Genomic DNA, 7,349 nt, shown 5'->3' with positions numbered 1-7,349 from the left:
ACTCGCCATCTGTTTGACCACTATGGTATCCTTCGCCTCAAGGAATATAACTACTTCCACAATGCTTGTACAATATATCAGGTGGTCTCAGGTTTGAATCCCAGATTAACTCAACTCATCCCAATCTCCGTTCCCCAGCACACCCACAAAACTAGACATAAACACCTTATTATAGGGAAAAAACGTAAACTTGTGGGAACAAGTATGAGTGTTGTGTGTCGGGGACCACAGATTTGGAATGAGTTGAATGAGCCTTATAAAGTCACAGTCCATCTCCATATTCAAACGGCAGTTAAAGAATCAATTGTTAAGCTCATATACCTTATTTCCCGCACTATAAGGCGCACCACATTATAAGGCGCACCTTCAACGAATGTCGTATTTTAAAACATTTTCCATATATAAGGCGCACCACATTATAAGGCGCACTAAATATCTGGTAAAATACCGTACTATAGTGGCTGGGGTTGAGTTACGTATCTACCTGATGGAGCTGCGCTACAGGAAATGCTACAAAATCCTACAGCAAATGCAAAAAAAAAAACCAAGAAGAAAAGTACCGTATGTCAAACTTTATTAACAAAATAAAAACCAGCTTTGCTCCGTCTCGCCAAAGTCGTCATTATGCGAGTCAGCGTCGCTGCTGTTGTCTTGAACGTCTGTGACGATTCCTGACGTTTTTAGCTCCCATTACTTCGGCAACACCAACATTACCCACAATCTTCCTGACTACAGTAACAGAAATTACCGTAATGATCATATATAAGGCGCACTGCATTATAAGGCGCACTGCCGGTTTTTGATAAAATTAAAGGCTTTTAGGTGCGCCTTATAGTGCAGAAAATACAGTATATAAATGTACACTCCGGGATCACAAAATGTTTCATGTTAAGTGTTTGTAATGTGATATGTATGTATGGTAGTCTAGTATAATGTGCATGTTGTATTGTTTAGTGTGTATTAAGTGCAAATGTATGTATGTATTCCTGTCTACTGCATTTATGTTCATTGGCTCCTACCATAAGCTTTTGATAGCTTTTCCAGGAGACCAATTCCAACCAATGTGTGTGAGTGTGAATACTGGCATCAACAAATTTGTCTTTGAGAATGATATAACATGTTCTTCACCGGTATGTCAGAATCTCTACGTTCTGATGTAAATGTGATGTCACAATGTTTTGAGGCCTCCATCTGGAGGACGATGGAGCCGTGCAGAGCCAACCTCCAGAAACGGGGGCAGTTTCCGCCCAGCAGCTATCAGGTGGGACATGTGTGAGGATATATTACCTCGTATCAACTCATGATGACATTTTTACTGGGCCTCTGCTCTGCCTGAGGGCCGGGGTAGTAATTATGGAAGAAAAGAGGGGAGACGAGCTCTGTGATAAGGACGGGAGACATCAAAGAACCCACCACTTTACCAACAGTGCTCCGTCACTCAGATTCCACAGGGATGTTGTTTTTAGTCCTTCATTGGTCATTCACTCTGACCAAAAATAGGTGTCTCAGCCTCACATTAAAATGGAGTGTATGGAGGATGACTTTTACAAGCTGATATGATGCAACCGCTATGCAAAGAGGAGTATTGAGTCACCCGCCCACCCTCCTACGTCCCGCCGGCCGTGCAACAGTTTTCCATGTGATCTGTTATATCAGTGTTTCCCAGCCCTGGTCCCCAAGTACCCCTGTCTTAGATGTTTCTCTGCTTCAACACTCCCTGACAGACAAGCCTGTGTCATTACCAGACTTGTGCAGAGCTTGATGACACACTGAGGACGACCATTAATTAGAATCAGGTGTGTTGATGCAGGGACTGTCTGGGACATGCAGGGCGGGGAAACACTGCGTTATATCAAAATGTCCCGCACGTCATATTTTCCAACTTATATTTAATTCAATTTACAGAATGTCTTTCAAATGTATGCCTATGAGTGAATACTTTTTAGGAGTGAATTTACCGATTCATGTCATGATGACTTACTTACGGAAGAGTATTAGGGCCATGCAGGAGAAAAAATATTTTGAGGGCAAGATTTTTTTTTGATTCTACACTTCTTCGAAAAAAGTCGAAATGTCGAGATTAATGTTGAAATACAATTTCGAGAAAAAAGTTGAAATGTCGAGAAAAAAGTCGAAATTTCGTGAATAAAGTCGAAATTTCGCCTTTTTTTACGAAATTTCTACTTTAATTTTTGAAATTGTATTTCAACATTATTCTCGACATTTGGACTTTTTCTCGATATTTCGCCTTTTTTCTCAGCATTTCGACTTTTTTCTCGACATTTCAACTTTTTTCTCAACATTTCAACTTTATTCACAAAATTTTGACTTTTTTCTCAACATTTCGACTTTTTTCTCGCAATTGTACTTCAACATTAATCTCAACATTTCGACTTTTTTCTCGAAATGCATAATGAAAAAAAAATCTTCCTCCTCTAAAATATTATTTTTATTTTTCTCCTGCCTGGCCCTAATACTCTTCCGTACTTACTGAAGAAAATGTTTTTGGATTTCTTTTTTCATTTATTTGTGGAAGAAATTGATGTTTTTTGTACAAGAATGTGGTTTAACACATTCAAGTCCCCCCACAATTACATCAATTTCAAGGGGTGATTGTTGTTGCTTGAACCAGATATGGTCATATTTAATGTAAACTAAGATTATTCAGATTTTAACGGGATATTCTGTTCATGCTGGTGTCATTCAGATGTTTATGTGCAGGAACAGGACCCATGTTCATATGCAGATGAGGCAGACAGGTGTAAACACAAAACTAGAGTTTCCATGAAACCCTTAAAGGCCCTGACACACCAAGCCAACTTTCGGCCGTTGGGCCGTCGATGAGCGTCTGTCGGCCTAGTTTTCATGGTGTGTCCCGCACGTCGCCACAGGTCGGGCGCCCGTCGGCAGCTTTTCAGCCGATTCGACATGTCGAATCGGCGTCGGCGGTCGGTCAAACAGTTCACTCTGTGATTGGCTGTTCCCAGAATTTCCCAGAATGCTTTTCGTCGTCATTTGCAGACTGAATAAAAAAAAAAACATGGCGGACATTTCTTATTTTTTAGTGAATAAAATCAATATTTTGAGTTACTGTACTTTCTGCATAAAAATGCGTTTTGATTACATTTCTAGCGAGAAATATATATTTTACTTTCATAATATTCACTCAGTGAATGTATATAATCACTCGCTTTCCCATTGTTGCAAAGTCTTTTTCAAACCTCGCCAGAATAAAGGCTGATTTATGGTTCTGCGTTACACCAACGCAGAGTCTACGGCGTAGGTTACGCGGCGACACGCGCCGTACGCCGTACCCTACGCCGTAGGCTCTGCATCGATTTAACGCAGAACCATAAATCAGCTCCGGAGCCGACAGGCAGAAATCCCGACATTTTTGGACCAAATTTCCTAACAGGCATAGCTACAACTGTTAGATTTCATCTATTAAACCAACATTTATCTTCCTAAATGATTTATTTCAGCCAGGGGTAATTATCCACAGAGCTGCAGGTTTCTCCCCGGGATGACGGAGCAGGTTGACCTGGTGATCTGACCTGCTTCTGCGCCCCCGGACCGGCGGCTCTTCTCCGAAAACATTGCAGCAAATTGAAACGCAGACTGCGCAGAACGTACGTGCTAGTCGGCCATTGGGTGTCGTCTTTGCGGTGTGTCTAATGCTTCTTTTTTGAGCCCGACCCAGCCCGACACAGGCGACGCGAGGCGACACAGCGTTGGTGTGTCCTCGGCTTAATGGTTACAAAGGAACCCAAAAGATCCAGACAACCCAACATAACGGCACAATGGCTAAGATGTGGAATAAAAGGACAACAGACATCGATAAAGGGAAGCAGGATATACAAGACGATGCAGGAGTGAAACTCATTTCAAGGTCAACCCAATGAGAATAATTTAAGAATGCCTTTCAAAATAAAACAGGAAATGCAAACCTGGTTGGAATAAAAAGCCGGCACCATAATAGTACGTTGTGTTGAAGAAAATTAATTATACGGTCTTTTAAATATACGTACCCCCGTCATGTTCAAGAGGTGGTAACACTGACCGTATAAGACAAGCAGTGACACCAGACTGAAGGGAACGCATGGACCCCACAATTTGTCTACAGCTGCGTAATTTCTCCAAAGTAAAGAAGAAACAAAGTCGTACATTTGATCAATATAAGTGTGGAATTTTATCTGGATACTTTTGAAGGACTTGTGCAAGTATTTTCTTTCAACAATGAATGTCGTGGTTATCACTATGAAGTCATTCCTCACAATGTGGCCACATCATTGTGTTTCTAGGCTTCCTGGTTGGCTATCTGCAGCATCGGAAAGATCAGCGGGAGCTGCTGCAATCTGATCAGAGATAATCGGAGGATAATCTGCGGGCTCATGCATCACAATCATATGTTAAACTTTTCTGATGCCTTGGACAGCAGTGAACTCGGAGCAAAGAAAAACTCTGACAGGCAATCAGTCACTATCTGTTCAACCTTTACATGACAAAGCAGCAAATTGCTTTTGAATTGCTTGTTGCGGGTGAAATCCCAGCTTCAGGGAAGAGTTTTTCCCCTCCTCTCTCAGGGCAATGAATCATAAAAATGTGACAAATATGGTTTGACACTGCTTTTGGGGGCTGATTAATGAGTGTTGCTACAGTCAGGGTGGAAAGTCCCACACAGACAGGTTTAAAGATTTCTGTTTAGCGCTGGAGCATTGAAGTAAAAGCTCTTCATGTGTGTCTTGGCGCTGAGCTCAAGTTGGCCGTGTCACATGCAATTGGGCTTTTACCTTCATCTGAACCTTAACATTTATTTAAGGCATGCTGTTGTCTTTTTGTCTGTTCCTACATTAACATCAGAGTATTCAACTTCCCCTGATTTTAGCGATCATAAAATGTGTAAAAAGGCTCATAGGAGTTTCATAACAGTATTGGGTTAGGATTAATAAAGAGCCTCAGGCTTATTTGCTTTAAATCTCGAGATTATCACAGACTCAGGGATGCAGGGAAGAATGTTGTGCTACATGGAAGTTAGATGGAGCTGAAAAGGAAACCGGAGCCACACGGTTAACTTGAACATAAGAACAATCCCACTTTGAAATGTGGGAACAAGAAAACTGTGCAATTTAACCCTTTTAAAGGCTGTGAAATAATGCAAATGAAATCCTTTATGTATTTTTGTGTTTCATTAATCAAAAACACAACCTGTTCTGTCTAACAATTTCTAAATAATAAATCTATGTAGTATTATGAATGTGTTGGGTCATTTTTAACTTTTATGAATCTTTTATGAATTCTTTTTATTGAAAATGTTTTTATTGTATAAAACCTTTTTCTTTTTTTATTAGGGATGTTTCAGAAATTCATGTTTCATGAAAAATCTGGCATAGGGTTAAAAACAAAATACTTAATTTTTTTAATGGCCGACTTTAGTGTTTCAATAGAACTGAACTGTGATTGGTTATTATTTAGATCTTTAGATCCAGAGGGAGGGGGGACACTAACAAGGGACATCAAGGATGTTCACCATCATGCAGGATGAGACAACAAAGCTCCAGGAGTGCATGAGGAAGAGGGTTATCAGCGATAAACGAGCTAATTGAAATCCTCAGGCAGCAGGCAATCTGATGAGGAAGAGGAGAAAGAAGATGAACTATCATGGAAGGATAAGCCCCTGCATGGCGGAGTGAAGTAACGGTTGATATCGAGTTAAGTGACTAGACAAGTCAGCTCTGAAAGACGGCAGTAATCATCATTAATCATCACTAATCATAACAGCCTCACAAAAGCGAAAGCCCAGGTGTGTTTAAAGAACCCTCAGGCACCCAGGGATTGTGGCATAGAATTGTCAAATTGATTTAATTCTCTGTACGAATTCTTACAGATTACTTTTGTAATACTGTATTTGACCCGGTTTTTGTACGTTTTGAGCGTATAGGAACGTAATTCTCGTCAGTTGTGTGAAATAAGACCGAAACAGGCATTGTGGCATAGAATAGTCAAATTGGTTTAATTCCCCGTACGAATTGTTACAGATTACTTTTGTAATACTGTATTTGACCCGGTCTTTGTACGTTTTGACCTTATAGAAATGTAATTCTTGCCATAGAATAAGAATGAGGTGTGTACCTGCTGTACTCTACTGCCCTTATTTTTTAACAACTTGTGCTTTTTATTATTTTACTTCTTTTCTTAGCATTTTATTTCATTTTATTTGTTATTTACTGTTTAATTGTGTCTTGCCGCTTTTAATGTTGATGTAAAGCACTTTGAATTACCTTGTGTTGAATTGTGCTATACAAATAAACGTGCCTTGCCTTGCCTAAAGAACCCTAAAAGACAATCCAGTACACAACGATGGGATGCATGATGCAGGCTTGTACAATCTACATGGAACATAAAAATGTACTTCTCCTCCAAACGGCATTTTGATGTTGGCTTGTCTTGAACAGAAGGTTGAAGTTTGTCTCCTTTAGTTTGTGAATGGTTTGCATATTGTTTTTTTTTTTTTAAACAACGTCTTGGAAGAAAACGAGGTTATTGTTCTGGGTCCCGAACACCTTAGGAAGTGAGGAATGTTGTTGTTACGATGGCCTCCAGTGCTCCTGTGCAAAACCGGGTTATTTTCCATCAGGATTTGTCGTTTTAACAGCACAGGTTTGTAAAACAGCGTTTTTCTCCATAATGTATAGTAATAATAATATTTCTCCATATATAAAGATTGCGAGCATCCTCTCCCGGGGTGATGCTGAAAATCTAATTCCCCGTTTGTATCTTCTATAGACTAGATTACTGTAATGTATTATTAGCAGGATGTCCAAGTGATTCTCTGAATATCCTCCAGCTGATCCAGAATGCAGCGCGAGTGCTGACAGGAATCAACAAGAGAGACCACGTCTCTCCTGTGTTAGCTTCACTTCATCTCAGAATTCATATTCAAATTTTTATTACTTGCATATAAAGCTCAACATGGCCTAGCTCCGCGATATTTGCATGATCTGATACCTTATGTTCCTAACAGAGCTCTCCGTTCTCAGAGGGCAGGATTACTTGTAGTTCCTAGAGTATCCAAATTTATATGTGGAGGGCAGGCGTTCTGCTATCAGGAACCGTTACTATAGAACCAACTTCCAATCTGGGTTAAGGAGGCTGACATCACTTCCACCTTTAAAACCAAACTTAAAACATTAGTGTTCAGTAAAGACTATAGTTAGTGTAACTCTAGTGTGTTAGGGCCAATAGTTGTAGCTGCAACTGCAGGACAAGACTAGAGCAGCTCGTCTTGAACATAGCTTCATCCTAGATATGCTGTTATAGAGCTACGCTGCAGGGGGGCACCACCATGATCC

Source organism: Cololabis saira, chromosome 7 (assembly GCF_033807715.1).
Source record: "Cololabis saira isolate AMF1-May2022 chromosome 7, fColSai1.1, whole genome shotgun sequence".
In the NCBI taxonomy this organism is placed as follows: Eukaryota; Metazoa; Chordata; class Actinopteri; order Beloniformes; family Belonidae; genus Cololabis; species Cololabis saira.
Note: the sequence above shows the minus strand (reverse complement) of the source record.